Genomic DNA, 22887 nt, shown 5'->3' with positions numbered 1-22887 from the left:
TAAGCCGCATGCTCGTTTACCCTTAGGTTATAAAAAACAACAAACGACAACAGTACTGTTTATCAATTATCATAAGTGACCTTCAATTCCCAGCGCCACAGACCATTGCCTTTGGTAAAACTCAATTTGATCAATTACTGGAGATCGGTCTCCCAGGATTGACCTTCGATTGCTGATAGTAGAGTGTTTTGAATTTCAAATTAGAGACGCGGAGGCTTTGATGTTTACAAAAAGGTCTGCCTACTTGTAGTTTAAGATTATGTTAATTGGTTATTTTGTTATAGACAGGACATAATAGTACTTTATGTTCCCTTTCGATGTCTCATCTTAATTATTAATTCACTAATTTTCTACGCATTACTTCGTATACGTGGATTTCATAAGTAGATGAAGTAGATCATTTCTAGATAGCGCATCAAGAGGAAACATGTTTTTTTTGCTCATCTTATGCAATCGAACATGATCAGTACCATGGACATAATAAAGTATACTGTTTCGCCCGTGATACCCCCCATGCGTTGCTATTTCTGAGGACTCAGGTGTTATTCCTCTGTACCCTGTAAATTCACGCCATATCCCACCCTTCAAAACGAAACACAGCCATGCAAACACAACTGCTTCACGGTTGAAACACGAATTGGACAGAGGTACCCAAGCAAACGACTTTTGTACAAGGTCTCTCTCTGGATTTTGAGTTAGATCTTCATAGAACATAACCTATAAAATTAATACTATAACATAAACTATAATTGTTTCAACCGTAAAGCAGTTGTGTTTGCATGGCTGTGTTTCGGTTTGAAGGGTGGAATATGGCGTGAATTTACTGGGTACGGAGGAATAACAGCTGAGTCTTCAGGAATGGCAACGCATGGGGGGTATCATGGGCGAAACAGTATACTTTGTTATAACCATGGTACTGCTCATGTCTATAGGCGACGGTTACCACTATCCATCAGGTGGGCCGTCAACTTGTTTGCCGTTCTAAGTTGTATAAAAAAAAAATTACATTCAATTTGGTGCAGTAATTTTTGTGTGACGCCGCAACAAACTTAACATCTATAAAGCCTATTTGCGGATGACAATTCGCCTGCCAAGTATGGTAACTACTAGCAAACCCCCTCCAAGAGGGAGTTATGTTCAGCAATGAACGGTTAAAGTATAATATGATGATGAAGTACTTGTACTTGAATGAACGATAGCTAGTCAATATATAATACTTGGTCACAATTGAAATCTTATATTTATGTGAAACAAAACCTATTTTTTTCATACGCAATTTTCTATTTTGAACTTTCCAAAATGAGTGTGTGAGAAAAGTGGAATATGCGAAATTGCTTCGGAAATTTTATTAGCCATTAAATTGGTCGGTCGAGTCGGGAACAAGGAAGGAATTGTATTATACTTATGTATCCCTCCTTAAAGGATAACAGCTTATCTGACCATTTCCGTGACCCAATTTTCTTGATAGAACGCCTTAATAAAACTTTGTTGTTTAGAAATTTTTGTTGTTTATTGTAATTATATGGGGGTTCGTGAATTTTTTGGAATGAAAAAGAAGCTGGATAGCAACGGATCATTATTCCGTCTCATCCGGTTATTCTCATGATGTCGTAAGAAGGTGCAAAGCGTAATTTTTTTTTATACAACTTAGAATGGCAAACAAGCTGACGGCCCACCTGATGGAAAGTGGTAACCGTCGCCTATAGACATGAGCAGTACCATGGACATAACAGAGTATACTGTTTCGTCCATGATACTCCCCCATGCGTTGCCATTCCTGAGGACTCAGGTGTTATTTACTGTACCCAGTAAATTCACGCCATATCCCACCCTTCAAACTGAAACACAGCTTTGCAAATACAACTGCTTCACGGTTGAAACACGAATGGGACAGAGGTACCCAAGCAATCGACTTTTGTACAAAGTCTCCCTCTAGTTATATGGGGGTTCGTGAATTTTTTGGATCAAATAGAAGCTAGAATGCAACGTATCACTATTCCGTCTCATCCGGTCATTTCCATGATGTCGTAAGATGGGACAAAGCGTAATATACCAGAGTATAAGGAAAACAAGAAATAAAATACTATACCAAGCCTCCCGGTACGTATGGTAATAATAGAGTCTACTTCTTATGGGGAGAGAGCGTTTTCATTGAAAGAATGTTCTCAAATCGGAATGTGTATATATCCTATTAGTAAAATAAATGCGAAAGTTTGTAACGGTGGATGGACGGATGGAAGGATGTTTTGATACACTTTTTGTCAAAAACTATTGAACAGAACTGAATGTAATTTGGCACACTGGTGTATTATGTCTTAATTTGGCAGATAACATACTTTGTATATATAATGGTTCATACGGATGGAGCTGCGGGATATAGCTAGTTACATTTTATGTTTGTAAATACTGTACCGATTTTAACGACTATTTATGTCATCGATTTGGTTTGGTTCGTTGACCTCGCTATAACATAGTTGCCCACAACAATGACTGGCTCATCCGTCATACTCGTGAACGGCTATTTGTTGTATTGACAGTTTTTTCTATATAATTTTTATAATAGTTATTTTTTTGTAAACTCAGCTTTTGATTGAATAAAGAAATAGCTGAGTTTCTTGAGTTATTCTTCTCAGTTAAAATTGAATTGGATTCATAAAAAATGACTACTCAAAAATGTTTATTTGAATAACTAAATATTTTATTAGTTAGCTTAGTGACTTTGACCCGGCTTTGCACAGGTAGATAGATTTTTTTTAAATAACATGTTACACACTTATAATGTAGCTTTCTATGGGTGAAAGAATTTTTAAAGTTGATGAAGTAAGATTTTGAGTTTATCTACTATAAATAAACAAACAACAAGATTTTCCCTATTTTAATATTAATATACTCATAGATTAAAGTTTTTGTTTTATAGAAAAAGTTTTTTTTTTTATTATTTTAATCTTGCATTCTTAATTATGTCAAGCAATACGACCACTATACTACAAGTCGTTTAAGGTATTACAAAATGAATCACAGAATCTTTCTGTATTTTTTTTTTATTTATGACAATAAAATGGTAACCCCACCTACGCTATCAGGATACGCTGGCGGGGCACTAGTGAGGCATGACAGGTGAGGATGAAAAGGCTGGTCAGTTAGCCCATCATGACGAATTTCACTAGAATTAACCACGATGGTTTCCAGGAGGAACCGCGTGGAGGTCGACCTGATAGAGTATATTGCTAACAATGGGTCAATTAGATCCCATTATTAACAATCCCTTTCCCTTTCTCTAATCTTTCTGTATTAAATTTTCTAAGCTTGTTTGATATTGACAAATATTAAATTGTTATTTCTAAAATACTGAGTTGCGAAATATTATCTCAGTTATTTGAAATTATATTATTGTATATTTAGTAAATTATTCGAGTAACTTGATATAATAATACATAAAATTGCTGAATTATATTAACCTTTAAATCACCCCAGTAGGATTTATTTTACAGATAACTTGTGTTTCTATGTTTATTCTGTTTGCAGATGTGGGTTTGAAGAGATATATATATATATATATATATATATATATATATATATATATATATATATATATATATATATATATATATATATATATATATATATATATATATATATATATATATATATATATATATATATATATATATATGTACCGTCAAGCAGTTGTGTTTGCATGGCTGTGTTTTGGTTTGAAGGATGGGATATGGCGTGAATTTACAGGGTACAGAGGAATAACACCTGAGTCCTCAGGAATGGCAACGCATGGGGGGTATCATGGGCGAAACAGTATACTCTGTTATGTCCATGGCACTGTTCATGTCTATAGGCGACGGTTACCACTTTCTATCAGGTGGACCGTCAGCTTGTTTGCCATTCTAAGTTGTTTAAAAAAAATATCAAAAATCAATTTAGGCGTTTCTTCCTTCATCCCTGCTTATGTTTTTCCATCCAAATAATTTAAACCAATTTAAGGCAAATGCAAATAGACTAATCGTGGACCCGCGAGCCCCAGCTTAAACCACATCATCACTTTTTTTGAACAGGCGAGATCGTGATCAATCACGGAACCCTTTTAATAGTAAAAAACAAAAAGTTTAGAAGGTATGGTGGAATAAAGAAACTCACGTACATATCATAAAAAACAATGCAATTTTACTGGGTAGTCGTGTAATTATCTATGCACTAATTTATTTAGTAATTAATATATGTATCTGCATATCCTCCTACCTCCTGGATGTATGATCTCGGCATCGAATTTGCTCGGTCAAACGGACGGAGTCGCGGGTGAATGCTAGTTTATACCATTAGTAATATAGTGGGATTAACCAAAAATTATTGCAGTAGCGTAAATTCAATGGATTATATTTAATGGACGGTCACAGGATGTAAGTCAGAACTGTAATGACATGTCAGAGGAATAGTGACACTGATAAATTGTATACAGCTATTTTATTATCTGTACCTTATGGTATATACCTTGTTATTCTGTTTGTGACGGCTCGGTGATAAACAAATTAATAGAACAATAGTAAATTTTTTCTTTTGCGTTGTTTACACATATTTTAGATACACAATCGGGACTTACAGCGATGAAAAACCTTTACAGGTAAATAGTACCTACATACCTAATTCTGTATTGGCGATGTTTCGACGTGGATTGCACCACGTCGTGGTTACGACAGGACTGAAGTGAGCGGCGTCTTCGTCTGGCAACCCTCGCTATCTCTCCTGGTACCCTCAACTATCATTATTATTATTTAGATCCACACTACACACCGCAATCACCCACATTCAAGACCTTCGAATAACATAATTAACAACAACAGGGGCTTCTCTTTGCCCGCCAGATGATGTGTGGGCGGGCGAGGTAGGGGCCTCGGGGCGTACCCTATTACCCCGGCTTCTACTCCGGAGGCGACAACCTCCGGATCGCTGGATTTGCAGCCGGCATACACTGTTGGTCTGTGTATGCCGGCGCGGTGTCTATATAATTCAATAAACTTTTGTCACCAGAGGGCGCCACACTCACATTAGTGTGTAGTAGTAGTAACCTTAGGCAAGAGAATGAAAGAAAAGAACTATGTACACTTGCACGTAGTTTTAAAATGTATAACATATAATGAATTTTTTTAATTGGATTGGATTTTTGAATTAAATAATATGTATTTCATAGAATTTTCTTCAGTTTCAGCCTTTTATTATATCGCCTAACGCAACAGATTGAATAATTGAAAAATAAAATGTGAAAAGATTTTGTACTTCTGAACGCGTAAAATAACACCTGCCACCAGTAATCTATAGGGAAACGTTATTCGTCTGTGAAATCGATTGAATTATCTTGAGCACCTCCGCGGAATGATTTCGTCTTTGATTAATTGAACATGATGTAATTTGAACATTAACCCTTTGTAATAACAATCATTTTTCCTTTTCTTCACTACAAAAGAATTCTTCAAAGTTTCTATAACCTTTTAAATGTATAAGATTAGAATTAATTTATATGGATCTTTAGATGTAACGGTCGTGATTTTCTTTTTCACTGCGCACGCAACTCGTGATGTTTCGTTTGATCCCATCCAGCTTTTCTGATACAGCTTGTGTTTTACAGAAGGTTACAAAGACTTAGTTGCGAAAAAGAATAATTAGACTGTTGTTTCAGCAAACGTACTGAACCGATACGACATTCTACCTACCTACCGGAAAAGAGCCATTGGTGTTGTGAGTGATCATGGGCGGCGGTAGTCACTTACCATCAGGTGAGCCGCATGCTCGTTTGCTCCCCTGTATTGTAAAAAAAAAAGAAAAAAAGCGTATCAGTCAGCACGTTTACGTCACGACAGGACAGTCCTGTAAAGGCTATTTCATCGCGTTAAGTCCCGATTGTATATTTAAAATTTGTGTAAACAACGCGAGAGTTTAGGTCAACTGTCCTGACTGTATCCTCACCATGTTTTACATTCTTTACTGAAACTGCGTCAGAGTGAAAAGAATAAAGGGGCAGGGGGAGGGTAGGCTCAAGTGGAGAATTTCAATTTCAGCTCTTAAAAAATTATGAGGTCCACTGCATTAATTTGCTCCCCGATGTCTTTCGAAAATCGTCGGGAAATCTGAGGCCGTTTTATCATCTAAATATCAAATGAGGTTGCGGTCTAACGTACTCGAATCTATACTGGAAAATGAATAATAAAATAGGTGAAACTTTTTGTTTATCAGTGGGTAAGCAGTGCAGGGTAAACATTATAACTATTTCATGCATTCGTTTACCAGAGGGAGACTTTGTACAAAAGTCGATTGCTTGGGTACCTCTGTCCTATTCGTGTTTCAACCATGAAGCAGTTGTGTTTGCATGACTGTGTTTCGGTTTAAAGGGTGGGATATGGCGTAAATTTACTGGGTACAGAGGAATAACACCTGAGTCCTCAGGAATGGCAACGCATGGGGGGTATCATGGGCGAAACAGTATACTCTGTTATGTCCATGGTACTGCTCAGGTCTATAGGCGACGGTTACCACTTTCCATCAGGTGGGCCGTTAGCTTGTTTGCCATTCTAAGTTGTATAAAAAAACTCAGTTTCTATTCATACACAATTGAATATGTACACTTCTTACCTTACTAATATAATAAAATTGTAACTTGACAATGTCTGTATGTACATAGAAGATATTTAATAAAAGACGATGTGAAGAGTTTCGTAAGAGCAATAAAAGTCCAAACAAAGTCCAATTTTAGAACTTTTTGCTGTCTGTATGTTTGTTCCGGTATCACGTAAAAACTATTGTACCCAATTGTATGCGGTTCACAATTGTATGCTTGAAGTTGTAACTTAAAATCTGGTGTGTGTTTTATCTTGATAAGCTGTATAGAAGCGGTTGTCTACTTTCAAAATCCACATGGTCGAAAGCTAGTTTATTAACAAATTTATCATATAACACGAAAAAAAAAGCAAATTTAGTTAACTGTAAATTGTCTCATTTACACTAATTTTAGAAAGAGAGATTTGATTGTTTGTATGTAAAGGGGAAACTCAAAAACTACTCAATCGATTTTAAAAATTCTTTCAATCGTAGTAACCTACATAGTCAACGAGTTACATAGACTATATGTTATTTTAAAAAAATCCAAGAATACTAGTACATTATAGTTTTCTTTAATCGGTTATAATGAAATAGTAACCCCGCCTGCGCTAACGGTATACGCTGGCGGGACACTAGTGGGAGATGATGGATCAGGATGAAAGCAGGCCAGTTAGCCCATTGTGAAGAATTCTACGAGAAGTAACCATTATGGTTTCCAGGGAGAACCGCGTGGCGGTCGATCTGATTAGTAAGATTGCTAGCAATGGGGCTGTTAGACCCCATCGCTAACAATCCCTTTCCCCCTGGTACATTAGAACTAAGCAGTTATAAACGACTAAATGCTAATTTTTACATATATATGAATAGAATGTCTTCATACAAATGCTTCAAGAAAAGTGGGTCAACTTTCATACAATTTTGCGTGATAAATAGTTCTGAGTGATTCCTTTACAACTTCTATATTTATTTTGTCTTATAATTTCTGCATCTTTTTAATACATAAATACTTATTTGATTTATTAAATAACACGTCAAAATACGTATTGTATGCGTAAGTATAAAGAACACTGACAAAGAAAAAACGAGTCGTCTAATTTGACAATTAGCTGACAAAAAGTTGTCCCGTTTTTGAGATTCGATGCTCTATCTATATAATTTAAGACTTGAACCTATTTCAAAGAGTAATCAAGGACTGCAATTAAGCTGTAAGCACCTGAGCATGTAATACAAGTCCAATAATGGATACCTATCCGATAATATTGTTATCCAACAACTTTTCAACATCAAAGGTATTATTTAACGCTGACAAAGGTCCAAAGGGAGTTGAAATCTGTCTCGTTGTCAATTATTTTCCGCATGGCAGACCCTCAGTGGACCCTTGGGACTTCTATTCATGTTATGGTGAGAAATAAATTTTGGCTTCAATGTTCAGCCATATGATGTTCATACAATAGGTACATTTCGTTTAAAATATCAATAGAAGAAATAAGTTTTCAAAATATATATTTTTTATACGTTTTGTCAATAAATTTCATCGATTCATTTATTAATTAACCTTAAAATTGTTTTTTTTTTTACAACTTAGAATGGCAAACAAGCTGACGGCCCACCTGCTGGAAAGTGGTAACCGTCGCCTAGAGACATGAGCAGTACCATGGACATAACAGAGTATACTGTTTTGCCCATGATACCCCCTATGCGTTGCCATTCCTGAGGACTCAGTAGAAATATGAATGGAACAGAGCCATGCATTCGACTTTTGTACAAATTCTACCTCTGGTAAATATTAGGGTAGTAAATCGTAATGCTAAATATATATATATATATATAATTATTAAAATTATTTATATATGGCAACAGCTTTTATTGCTAGCAACATACGCTATCAGGTCGACCTCCACGCGGTTTGCCCTGAAAACTGTGTTAGTTTATTCTCGTTAAATTGAAAAAAAAAACATGATGGGCCAACTGACCTGCTTTCATCCTCACTTGTCGTTTCTCATCGGTGACCTGTAAGCGCCAGACCGCAGGCTGGCATCCATTCCATTTAATCCATATATTAATCCATAATTTGAAATAAAATAAAAAAAAAAAAGAAAAGAACACTAAAACGATCGATATTTGCGATTCAAAAAGGAAGTATTTTATATCAACAAAATGTGTAACGGCTTTTCAACCAACTTTAAGAAGAAAAAAGTTTTCAAATCGGTTGTATTTTTTTTTCTTTTTTATGTTTCATCATACCAGCCTTTAACTGTCCACTGCTAAACATAAGCATCCCCCTGGGGGGTTTCGCTAGTAGTTGCTACGCTTGGCAGGCGGGTTGGCAATCGCAGTCAGGTTTTAGAGATGTTTTAAGAGGGACGCTGCTGCCCAGCTCTCGCCTTCCCTTAGTCGGCTCTTACGACACCCACGGCATAGTAAGGGGTGGGTTATTTTATGCAGGGACTACACGACCTTTTTATGTTTTTTTATGTCTATTACCTCGTAACTCCGTCAATTATGAACTGAGGGCCTACCATGAAGTATTTTCCGAAATTTCGGGGACGAACGAAACAGAAATTTGATGTTAAAATTACATAATACATGCTGTTTAAAGTTATTAAAAACGTTAAGATATCGTTCCTTTAGACTATTAGAATAAGATTTATGATAAACGAAATGTTAAGCTCCATTTACTGGGTCGATTTTCGTACGAACAAAAACACGAAATTGAGCCTGAAAATTCGGAACTTAATTTCATGGTAGACCACCTGATTTGGGAAACTCTTCTTTTACCTGAAAGAATATACTTACAAATTAGTCTCTTAGAAGATTTCAAAACCTGTTCTGCACTTTAATTTTTAGATCAAAATATACTTATTTTGTCATAATCCAGTTGGGTTTTTTTTATGGGACACAATCTTTAATCTATACTTATAATAAATCTGTAGAGAGGTCAATTCTGTACATGAAATATATTTCCAAAATGACTATCAGGGGGTGATTAGTGATCGATACTGATGCCAAAAATGCAATCAGTAAAATTTTTGTCTGTCTGTCTGTATGTTCGTTATAGAAACAAAAACTACTCGACGGATTTTAACGAAACTTGGTACAATTATTCTTCATACTCCTGAGCAGGTTATATTATACTTTTCATCACGCTACGATCAATAGGAGCAGAGTAGTGAAGGGTAATGTTGGGAAAACGGGAGAAGTTACTCCATTATTAAGCTTCCGTCGTGTGTGCAGCCTTAATGGTCACTTTTTAAAATGTAAAAATGTCCACCCGTGCGAAGCCGGGACGGGCCGCTAGTTATTAAATAATATACTAATATATAAAGGCATTATTTGTAGAAATCCGTTAACAAATGAACTCCCATTAAGCACATATAGCTGATTCACACAGAAAACTGTCAATTAAATGAGTTTGCAATTATTTTAGGGTCCTATTACGAATAAGCAAAGTGCCCTTATTATGCCGCAGACGCTTCTATCCTTACCCCATAAACCCTCTTAAGATAATGGTCCTATCAGATAACTTTGCAAAATGCTGCTAATTTATTGCCTCGACCACAGATATGAATGTGTATAGATGACGCAATCGTATGTCTCTTATAATTTCTCGCTCAAAGTTAGGACTACTGAGGTGCAATTGACTTCAACTTTTACGGAAGTTTTTCATAATTTTGAAATGATGCTTACAGTTACGTTTTATCGTTACACCGCTCGCCATCGACAAAGAATTTATTTTCACACGCTTGAACCTAAATGGTCATGTACAGTGCGGTTTTAAAGGATTTTTTCCCGAGGACGCTCAGGCTGTAGAATGAGCTCTCTGCTGAGGTTTTCGCTAGACACTACAGTATGGGGTTCATCGAAAAAGGTATATTCAAGGTCGACAACCCACATGTGACAACCCTAGTTATGTAGGCGTCCATAATCGTTTACTATCAGACGAGCTATATACTTGTTTGCCACTTTTGTAGTATAAAAAAATTATTATTATGAGATATCAAAAATAATATTTAACGAAGATTTTAAGAGACATGTTTTTTCTATCATAATTTTTTTATATATGATAATCAAATGGTAACTCCACTTGTACTATTGACATACGCTGGTAATCCATCAGTGAAGAATAACAGATCAAGATGAAAGCAGGTTAGTTGGTCCATCTTGACAAATACGAGTAAATAAGAATTCACCACAATTTTTTTCTTGCACTTTAATAGTCTTGTATCGTGTTTTATTCTCCCAAACGCTTTTTTTTTAATTTGAGGTAAAAAGGAGTGATGTTAAAATGTACTCTTACTCTGCGCGCGGTGACACGCTTATTTGTTTAATTAATTACTTTATGCTTGCTACATCTATTTCTATCCATGTCTGTGGGCTCTACAGTTACTTGGTATTGTGGCGAAACTTGCTTTTAAATACTTTTGAATATGGGATCACCAAGTGTGTTGCGGTAAAGTTTGCGAATAGGGAATATATATATATAATGTGGAAATGAGTTTGTTTGTTCTAACTTGGTGCTTTAATAGTTAAATTTAGTATACATGTACTATTTCAGATGCAGCAGGCCATGAGTTACTTTTTATTCCGATCAATCAATACATTTCGATCACGCAGACAAAGTTGCGGAAAAAAATTGTATTATAAATGCGAAAGTGAGTCCGTTTGTTTGTTAACTCTTGTTTTAAATAAACACATAGTATTTTTTATAGATAAGTCATTATTGTGATAATATTAGCCGACAACCATTCACTGTTGAACATAGGCCTCCCTCATAACGGGAGGGAGGAGGGAAGGGGGTTACCAGTAGTTGTTACGTTGAGTAGGTGGGTTTTTTTTTATGGGTGAAAATGGTATGGTAACCTCGCCTGCGCTAACGGGATACGCTGGCGGAGCACCAGTGAAGGGTGCTAGATGAGAATGAAAACAGGCCAGTTAGCAAATAATTAGTTAAAAATGTAACACAACGACGGACAATAAAATGTTTCATATACATTTTTAACGGCGACTTCGACCGCATATGTTGATTGACCGACATAAATAATAGCCTATGCCCATCGCCACCCCATAGTGTAAGTGTAATAAGTAGACAAAATTTCGTGACGATAGGCCGTTAAGGTGCCATGAGGTAACAACTCACATTCACATCTCGTATAGTATGTGTATGCCAAATATCATAGTGATTTTGTTTAATTTATTTATTAAATAAATTATGTAAATATATAACTCACTGAGGTAACAAAGAAACAAACCTAGTTTCAGTTTCTTTTATTTATTTATTTTACATTTTATTGCACCTAAATAAAAAAAATAATAAATACAGTAAATAATAAATGAGATGCGATACAAAATTTATTATATTATTTATAATTTAGTTTTGTAATATTAGGGTTTAATATGAATTACTTTAAAAATATTTGAATTTAGAACATGGAATTGTGTGTATATAAAAAATTTTTGTTCTGCAACGAGAAGTTTTTTGTTCACCAAATAAAAGGTAGTTTCAACTGCAACAGAATCAGTATTGGAATAACATGTTTATAAGCTTTATAGATTGCAAAGTGCACTAAAAATTGGTTTCCATCTTTTATTTTTTTATACAACTTAGAATGACAAACAAGCTGACGGCCCACTTGATAGAAAGTGGTAACCGTTGCCTATAGACATGAGCAGTACCAGAAACATAACTGTTTCGCCCATGATACCCCCCATGCGTTGTTATTCCTGAGGACTCAGGTGTTATTCCTCTGTACCTACCCTGTAAATTCACGCCATATCCCATCCTTCAAACCGAAACACAGCCATGCAAAGATAACTGGTTGTTAACTGTATAAGGTGACATAATTATATAACATACATACGGGGTGGCCCATAAGTCCTTAGTAATGAAAAAAATTAATTAAAATAAAACTAATTACACTATGAATAATATTTTTATTTGTAAATATAGCTAGAAAAACGGGAATTATTTTTTGTAAATAACGTCGTCCAAATGTAATCCGTTACAGTCACGGCACTCTTGCAAAAGCCTTCTGAAATTGTCGATGACTGCGCGGCACGTCACTGCTGAAATGCTTGCCATTTCTCTGCGGATGTTTTCTTTTAGGTCATTAATTGACCGCGGGTTAGAGTCGTACACTTTAGCCTTAAGGTAGCCCCACAAAAAAAATCCATTGGAGTCAGATCCGGGCTACGTGATGGCCAGGAAATGTCTCCTCTCTTAGAGATAACTTTGTTTGGAAAAAGTTGACGGATAACGGGCATAGCAGTATTGGAGGTGTGGGAAGTTGCTTTATCCTGTTGAAACCATGTTCGGGCATTAAAGCCTGGAAAGTTTTGCAATTTTTGTGTGAAAAACTCCTCGATCATGGCCACATATCGCTCCGAAGTAACAGTAACAGCACGCCCTCTGCCGTCCTCAAAAAAGTAAGGCCCTATGATGCCATGGGCTGACATAGCGGCCCAAACTGTAACTTTAGGGCTATGTAAGGGCTTCTGGTGCTTAAGTTTTGGATTAATCGGGCTCCAATAGCGGCAATTTTGTTGACTAACATGTCCGTTAATGTGGAAGTGTGCTCCATCAGAGAACATTATGTTATTGAACGAAGTAAACCGATTAAACATTTCATTAGCATAATTCACTCTCTGAATAGCATCAGTTTCTTTTAATTCTTGCACCAACTGAATTTTGTAAGGGTACATAAGTAAATCTTTCTTCAAAATCCGTTGTAACGATGTTTACGTTTAATGCACTGGAACGCTTACGAGTTGACTGTGTAGGATTTTCACGAATAGATTGTGCCACTGTGTCGATGTTTTGTTCCGTACGTGATGTCCTTGGGCGACCCAACCGCGGTTTATCTAACGTCGAACCGGTCTCCTCGAACTTAGCAACCCAATTCTTAATCGTTTGGAGAGCTGGGGTGTCATCAAAGTTGTGTATACCTTTGTGTTCTCGAAATTTACGCCTCGCAACGGTTGCCGAATTGTTGTTTTGATAAAACTCGCGCACACAAAACGCACGGTCCGCTCCGGTGAAACGCTCCATCGCGACTAAATTCCCAGAAACCGAAGTTACTGCCCCCGCTTCCCCTGCACCGCTCACGCGCGCCGTTTTCGTTTAATTCAAATTTTACTTTTCTAAGGACTTTTGGGCCACCCTGTAGCTCGGGAGAAAGGGATTGTTAGTAATGGAGACTGAGAATCCCATAGCTAGCAATATACCCAACCAGGTCGATCTCCTCGCGGTTCTCCTTGGAAACTATCATGGTTAATTCCTGATGAATTCATCATGATGGGCTAACTGGCCTGTTTTCATTCTCATCTTTCACCCTTCACTGGTGCTCCGCCAGCGTATCCCGTTAGCGCAGGCGGGGTTACCATACCGTTTTCACCCATCAAAAAAAAACGTACATAGCTCCAAAATACAAATGAATTGAATATCGTCTCCTTTTTAAAGTCTCTTTTTAAAGGTCGACTAAACATGAGTGCCTAATTTGGGTTTGGATATATCGTGACTTTTAGGACAGAGGCCATTGAAACTTTGCTAATTTTCATTTCGCATTGTGAAGTTCGGTTTCGGTGTACTGGTTTTTATACGACTTGGAGTGGAAAACAAGATAATAATATACTACATCTAATGAAAAATTATAGCCGTCGCCTACACAGATAGTAGAAACAAATAGTGGTGTGGATATTTTTTTTTATGAATGATAATGGAATGGTAGCCTCGACTGCGTATCGGTATACACTGGCGGGCCACCAGTGAAGGGTGATAAAGCAAGTCAGTTAGCCCATCGTGACGAATTCAACGAAAAATTCATCACAATCATCAGGGAAACAGCGTGGAGATTGACCTTGGGGTGTAGCCTCCTCATTACTAACATTCCATCAGGTTGCTAACAACCGCAGTTAGGCTTTTAGAGATGTTTTAAGAGGGACGCTGCTGGTCATCCCTCGCCCTTCCTTAGTCAACTCTTGCGACATTTACGGTAAAGGAAAGGGTGATCTATTCTATAAAAGGACCACACGGCGAAACCTTAATAATGTTTAATAATAAATTTCGTATTTTTCCTAAATACCTTTACTAGTTAAAGATTTGTCGAAAACTCCTCGAGATTATATCATTTCCATGTATTCAGAGTTTAAGGGATAATCTTCAGTATTAAGATTTACGCATTTTGAGTTATATATTATTATTTATATTTCATACTGTATATAAAATAAATCCTCACTAATACCAAATAATAAATATATTTCTTAGGAATGGCAATACATGAGGGGTATCATGGGGGGACACAGACTCTGACATAGACTCTGTTATATTCATGGTACTGTTTATGTTTAAACTTGTTTGCCATTCTACGTTGTATAAAAAAATATCTTCTAGTAATAATTTTATAACATTAGGTAAAAGTAAGATATTTAATGAAAATTAAAAAAAAAAAACTTAACATACATATATATCTTCATCATCATATCAGCCTTTAACTCTCATATATATTTTTACATACTTTAATATACATATATAATGGTAACTAAATATATATTATAGTTATTATATGTATATGTTTTCTACAAGTCCTTGCTATAGACTCTTGTTTCATTAAAGCACCAAATCGTAAACCGTATTGCGGGAGGTCATATAATATAATGGTTATGTAGCATGCTAGCACAGGGACGAATTTGGGAATGACATTTTTATGGAACAACTACTACTAGCTGCTGTTTTTAATTAATCTTCATATTTATTTCCATATCAGCAGTTAACTGTCCACTGCTGAACATAGACCTTCCTTATAATTTTCCCAGTAGTTGCCACGCTTGGCAGGCGGGTTGGTAACCGCAGTTAGGTTTTGGTGACACACATACACACACACACACACACACACACACACAAGCGCGCACGCGCGTACGCACACGCACGCATAGACGTACGTACGCACGCACGCATGCACGCTCGCACGCACGCACGCACGCACGCACGCATGTGTTTATATATACTTACATGCTAACGACTATATTCTAATAAAAAATATTTTATAATTGTCTTTAGAAGAATAATTTCTCAGTAAAATGTAATAAAAAATTTTAATTTTAAGGCTAATGATTGAGAACGGTGGTTTTAAAGTGACGTCGTTGTCTCACGAATTAAAACAATTAAAGTATTAATCCAATCACTAGATTATTAATAACTAAATCTATACCGCGATTTTGTAAAGGTTAATTAGTTATTTCTTTTTTTATTAATTTATTCATTTCATACAATTACGTGGTACAAAGACATAACATTTTAGTCCACAGGAATGGCGACGCATGTTATGTTCATCGGTAATGTTCATGTCTATACGCGACGGTTACCATTTTCCATTTTGTGAGTAGTCACTCTATTTGCCATTGTAAATTGCATATAAAAACACACAGTTTTAAAACATATGACAATTACACTATTAAATAATTAACTAGTCGATAAAGTTTATACACATATGTAGTACAAATAAAGGAAACACAAGAAGAAATTATACTATTAAAAATTAAAGCAAACTTACAAAAATTCGAATAACTGAGTAGAAAGAAATAAATTAATAAAATCCATGTATTAATTTACAATAAGTCTATTGACTAAATTACATTCTAATATATTAAAGTAGACCTTTCACATGTATCTTTAACCATAACATGTGTTACATTCTTGAATCATGTACAAAATAGTGTTTAAACAAATTTAAGAGGTTTTCCCAAAAACTTTTTTCTTCATAAACGTTTTCTTCAAAAACCCCTTTTTGAAGAACCCCAAAGAGGTTTTTGCAGGGTCAGCAAGGCGCACGTAATATCCCTGGTATTGCAGGTGTTCATAGGCCATGGTAACCGCTGACCATCAGACGGGCTGTATGCTTGTTCGCCACCTTTGTGGTATCAAAAAAAAAAAATTCGTTGCCATTCCATATAGGTATTACACGTATTGCCACATATAGGTATAATATCATCCAAATTGGCTTTACAATCAACCGTGAAGATTTTTTTAAATATTGAACTTAGGTTTATATTGTTAGCAATATCCATAATATAGGACTTTATAAATCAACCCTTGTTGCCTCAAGGGCGCGACCGGTCAAGTTAATATAATTGAAATAATAAATTCGCAGAAGGGTAGGTACGCGTAAGGGCGAAGCACAGAAGCGGTTTATACTATGAATATATTAGTATATATATATTTTTTCGTTATAATGTTAGCAACTTGATATCAAATATCGAAGTATAATATGGAGCTAAAATTATTTTTGAGGACTATTAAATTTCAAAGGAAGGCAATGATGATGATTAAATTTCATATAAATCAATTACGTGGACAGATGTAGATTAAAAATAAAAAAATAAAACGATATTTTTTATAAGACGATATTAGAATGGTAACTCCCTGTATTGTTGATTTACGTTAGAAGAAAATCAATGACAAGGAAGAATGAAGTAAAGTAGGTCCATTGTGCTGAATTAATCAAGGATTAAAATTGTCGATAGGTTATTATAAAAATGATAATTGAATTTTTTTTATACAACTTAGAATGGCAAACAAGCTGACGGTCCATCTGATGGAAAGTGGTAACAATCGCCTATAGACATGAGCAGTACCATGGACATAACAGAGTATACTGTTTCGCCCATGATACCCCCCATGCGTTGCCAATCCTGTGGATTCAGGTGTTATTCCTCTGTACCCTGTAAATTCACGCCATATCCCACCCTTCAAACCGAAACACAGCCATGCAAACACAACTGCTTCACGGTAGAAACACGAATAGGACAGAGGTACCCAAGCAATCGACTTTTGTACAAAGTCTCCCTCTGGACTCGATTCGAAGATCAAGTTCTGATAGTAAAGTTAATTTAATGTTAATGAAGTATAGATATTAATACGACAGTAATAGTGCGAACAATTCTTGTCTATCTACTAATATATACTTATGGGTAGCGAATAACTTAAACGCATATGAGCATACAGCAACATTACAAATGCTTAAAATATCAATTTTAAGAACGCCCACTGGCATTCAAATGATACGGTGGAAGTCGACGTTTGGGTCCATAATGTTAATTGATAAACTTTGTCAAAACACACCTACAGAGAACTCCTAATGAAACATCTCTCTGATATTAGGGTTTTAAAAGGGAATTTAACCTATGATCTTTAAAGTTTTAGATCTATCTGAGTTTGATTTTCACCCTGTACATAGAAATAATATTAGGGTTACAAAGAACATTTATTATATATATATATATATATACACCATATATATATATACACCACCATATATATATATATATATATATATATATATATATATATATATATATATATACCATATGTACATTCTACTATACATACCATAGCGCCTGGCAAGATTCATTATAACATTAAAAAATGTAAAACTTATTGACGCTCATTATTTTCATTATTATTAAAAATTTTTTGGCGGATTTGAGATTTTTTTTACACCACAAAGGTGGAAAATAAGCAAACAGCCCGTCTGACGGTAAACGGTTAATGTAGTCCATGGACGTCGGTAACAACAGGGGTGCCATGTGCGCGTTGTTGACCCTGCAAAAACTTTAATAGAGCCCTTTAGAAGTTATACTACAAAAATAAATAGTATATATACTATAGTGCAGCTATATCCCATTTTGTAGGCTCTAGGGAAAACCTGGAACATTCGAAATTCATTTTAAGAAGTAAGCAAATTTGGTAGTTTTATTTTGCTATACAAACGCCAGTGGAATTGGTGCAAGTGTTCTCAAAGATGTTTTTATGTTTAGATATTTACTAGCTGTATCCCGTAGCTTTGCCCATTCCAATGAATATATAAAGTATCTTACGTGTTAAGATAGAATATAAACTACACGTGTACCAAATTTCATACAAATCCGTTAAGAAGTATTTGTGTGAAAGAGTAACAAATATCTATCCATCCATTCGTCCATCTATTCATCGTTACGGACTTTCGCTTTTATTATGAGTACATTAATAGGATTATACAACCACGTGTAAACGTCTGAACAAATTTGAATATTTAGTATACAGATGGATCATTTTGTTAAACAGGCAAGATACTTTTATCACGCGAGGAAAGTTTATTTATTAAAAAAAAAAACCAACAGCGTTTACAAATAAAATTAACAAACATTTTATAACAAAGTAGTATGGCCAATAACAAGTGTTTTTAAATTAATTTCGTAGGTTTTTTTTGATGGGTGAAAATGGTATGGTAACCCCGCCTACGCTAACGGGATACGCTGGCGGAGCACCAGTGAAGGGTGATAGATGAGAATGAAAACAGGCCAGTTAGCCCATCATGATGAATTCATCAGGAATAAACCATAATAGTTTCCAAGGAGAACCGCGAGGAGGTCGACCTGGTTGGGTATATTGCTAGCAATAGGATTCTCAGTCTCCATTACTAACAATACCTTTCTCACCAATTTCGTAGGTTATGTAGTTGACAATTGTTAAAGGAAAAGCAAAAAAAAAAATCAAATAGGTAGGCAATCGTTGAAGTCACAATAATATTTTTACACATACGCAACAGATATATACATTCAATAATAAATATATACATATGCACCAATACACAAATATACGCATACATATACACATACACACATACATGTGTGAATGTGAATGTGAGAAAGACTCTATTTTCCGCGCTTAGCCTCTCATTTGGGGCTCTCAAAGAGGGCTGTCTGTGGCTCCTATTGTGTATAAATGTTTGTTTAATGGACAATGGCTCGTTATTGTCCCTATCATTATTTTGAGGTTTTTTCTATCTAGATGTAATAAACGTTTTGATAGTCGTTGATTCAACGTAGGTACGGCCAGTACATACACACATACATATACACATACATACATACATATACGAAAGTTACGAGATATTGTTAGTAAATAGTCATTGTAAATCCGCAGAATCTTCAAATTTCTCTTGGGATACATACGTACGAATAATCCGAAATCCGAGTTTTAAATTACTTTCATTTCTGCTGAGTTTCCAAAATGGATAAAGTTTAAAGCGCTTGAGAAGTCTAATTTTATCTACATTTACATTAGTTATCCCCTATTAAGACGTACGTTAATATAATACCTAATTAGGTTAAGAAATTCTAGTAAGTGTATTAAAATCAATTCGTGATGTTATTGCGAGATATTTAACTTTAACAAAGTAACAAGTAATCGGCTTAATTCACGTCTCTTATACAATTTTAAACTCAAGAATTATATAATTAACACGATAATTTATGTCGACTGCCTAATATAAATTTTATATTTATTATAATATTTTTGCATTATATATGTTATGTTTTATATGCAAACCCTACAAACACTCTCTTATCATGCTCTCAAGGTTGACTAGAAGAAATCCCTTTAAGTTCATCTGTGTACATTTTTCTTATAACCTAATATCTATATTATAAGTGAATGTACAAAAGGGGAGAAGGGATTGGTAGTAATGGGAATTAATACTGCCATTACTAGCAATACACTCTATTTTGTTAGTAATGGAGACAGAATCCCATTGCTAGTAATATACCCAACCAGGTCGACCTCCTCGCGGTTCCCCCTGGAAACTATCATGGTTAATTCCTGATGAATTCATCATGATGGGCTAACTGTACTGGCCTGTATTCATTCTCATCGATCACCCTTCACTGGTGCTCCGCCAGTGTATCCCGTTAGCGCAGGCGGGGTTACCATTCCATTTTCACCCATCAAAAACAAAAAATACACCATATCAGGCTGATATCCACGCGGTCCCCCCTGGAAACTATTGTTATTGATTTATTGTTGAATTAGTCACGATAGAACACTGACCTGATTCATCCTCGCCTATCATCCTTCAGTGGTGCCCCGCCAGTACATACCGTTAGCGCAGGTCGGCTTTTTGTTAGTGGGTGATAATAGTGTGGTAAACCCGTCTGCGATATCGGTATACACTAGCGGGGCATCAGTGTTAGATAACTGATGAGGATGCAAGCGGGTCAGTTAGCCCATCCTGACGAATTTAACTAGAATTAACAACGATGGTTTCCAGGGAGAACCACGTGGTTCCCCTCATATAAATTGCTAGTAATGGGGCTATTTGATCCCATTACTAACAATCCCTTTCGCCCACGCAAGCAGGGTAACCATTCCATTGTCATGTATTAAACAAAACGATGACAGCATAACAGATATGTTTACAATTTTATTATTTAACGTTATGAGAAGGTTAAATTCGGCTCTGATCGCCATACGTACGACTACATTGTAATTCTCCGGCTCTTTCATACAATGCGTTCTTTCTTTGCCATATGTCGTCCAAATAACACGCAGCCAAGGTCGCCACTTACACGTCCCTACACTCACGTGTCTACAAACAAATAAAACTCCTTCTGTCTGTCTGTACGAACTAATATCGCTGCGTGTAACCCAATATTAGTCCATGTACTTCTGTATACGTGTACCGCCACCCAGCGTCAATATATAAAAGTGTTGTGTAATCTTAGACTATTGGGTAACTCAAGACCTTACTTCATAGGATCATTTCTATAGTAAGCTCTTCATCCAGAAAACTGCACATACAAAATCAATGTTCCACGATCGAAAGATTTATACAACTTAGAATGGCAAACAAGCTGACGGCCCAAATGATGGAGATCCCATCTGATGGAGATCAGCTAAATGTTCCACTAAAAAACCTACTTTGTTTATGATAAAACTAGATATTTTGATTTTACGAGAACTTCCATTTTGAAAATTTAAAATTCATTGAAACATTGACTTGTTGAGGAGTCCTTTTACAGTGAGTTTTTGATACAAAAATGCTTATCTACTTGAATTAACTATCGTGTTACAATACAGCTGTTTTTTTTTTATGGGTGAAAATGAGATGGTAACTCCGCCTGCGCTAATGGGATACGCTGGCGGAGTACCAGTGAAGGGTGATCGATGAGAATGAAAACAGGCCAGTTAGCCCATCATGATAGATTCATCAGGAATTAACCATGATAGATTCCAGAAGGAACCGCGAGAAGGTCGACCTGGTTGGGTATATTGCTAGCAATGGGGTTCTGTCTCCATAACTAACAGTCCCTTTCTCACCACAATACAGCTGTTATCAATGGTCCACGATTCGACAGTGACATTTCTTTTTTTTATTGTTGACAAGTGCTCGACGTATTTGATATATTCGTGAGTTTTTTTTATAACATTACGAATTTTATTGACTCATTTAATTAGCATTTATTCTTTTTAAGTTTTAAATTTTACATATTTTTTTTTTACAACACAGGGGGCAAACGAGCATGCGGCTCACCTGATGGTAAGTGACTACCGCCGCCCATGATCACCCACAACACCAGCGGCATTGCAGGTGTGCTGCCGGCCTTTTAAAAAGGAATTTACTCTTTTCTTGAAGGTTATGTTGTCGTATCGGTTCGGAAATACTGCTGCTGGAAGTTGATTCCAAAGAATGGTTGTGCGTGTAAGAAAGTGTCTTGAAAAACGCACGGTGGAAGACCGCCACTCGTCCAGATGATTGGGATGAAACTTTAGTTTGTGGCGGGTTGTACGGTGGTGAAAATCAGCAACAGGTATCAATCCGAACAATTCCTCAGAACACTCCCCATGATAAATTCGGTAGAAGATGCACAGAGATGCAACATCTCTGCGCAGTTTCAGTGGATCAAGTCGGACAGTAAGGCGTTGACTATCGATAATTCGAGCCGCCCGACTTTGAATGCGGTCTAACGGAAGGAGTTGGTACTGTGGCGCTCCTGCCCACAGGTGAGAACAGTATTCCATATGCGGCCTGACTTGGGCTTTATATAATTTCAGGCGGTGTTCTGGCATGAAATATCGTCTCACCCTATTGAGCGCTCCTAACTTTTTGGAAGCTATCTTAGCCTTCTCCTCCAGATGACCGCAAAACTGGACGTCGCAAGATATATCAACGCCCAGAACTCCTAGACTCGACTTTTTATCAAGGGAAGTGCCCTGAAAGTGAGGAAATACGACAAACGGCGTCTTTTTTACATGCCTAATTATGGCGAAATATGAGGACTTATACCTGTTATTAACATCTATACAAGTATCATGTTTTTTTTTAAATAAATAAATTTAAAAAACTAAAACTATTGAACTGATTATATATATATATATATATATATATATATATATATATATATATATATATATATATATATCGTTTTTATGTATCCTATTTTTATATATATCTATATATGTTGTAATTTGTGTGCTGT

General features: G+C 36.0%; 1 protein-coding gene and 1 non-coding gene across 2 annotated transcripts in view; one reads left to right on the top strand and one right to left on the bottom strand.

Moving 5' to 3' along the window:
- Positions 1 to 22887, bottom strand: part of LOC113514753 (gamma-aminobutyric acid type B receptor subunit 2) — a 196807-nt gene that overhangs the window by 103737 nt on the left and 70183 nt on the right. The gene's annotated exons all lie outside the window — the stretch shown is intronic.
- Positions 21148 to 21230, top strand: LOC113519314 (small nucleolar RNA U3). The gene has a single exon (XR_003402314.2). It is a non-coding gene; the product is annotated as a small nucleolar RNA U3 (small nucleolar RNA).

This window comes from Galleria mellonella, unplaced genomic scaffold (assembly GCF_026898425.1).
Source record: "Galleria mellonella isolate WM207_F2 unplaced genomic scaffold, CSIRO_AGI_GalMel_v1 utg1674, whole genome shotgun sequence".
Taxonomy (NCBI): Eukaryota; Metazoa; Arthropoda; class Insecta; order Lepidoptera; family Pyralidae; genus Galleria; species Galleria mellonella.
This window is presented reverse-complemented; position numbering and strand designations above follow the sequence as displayed.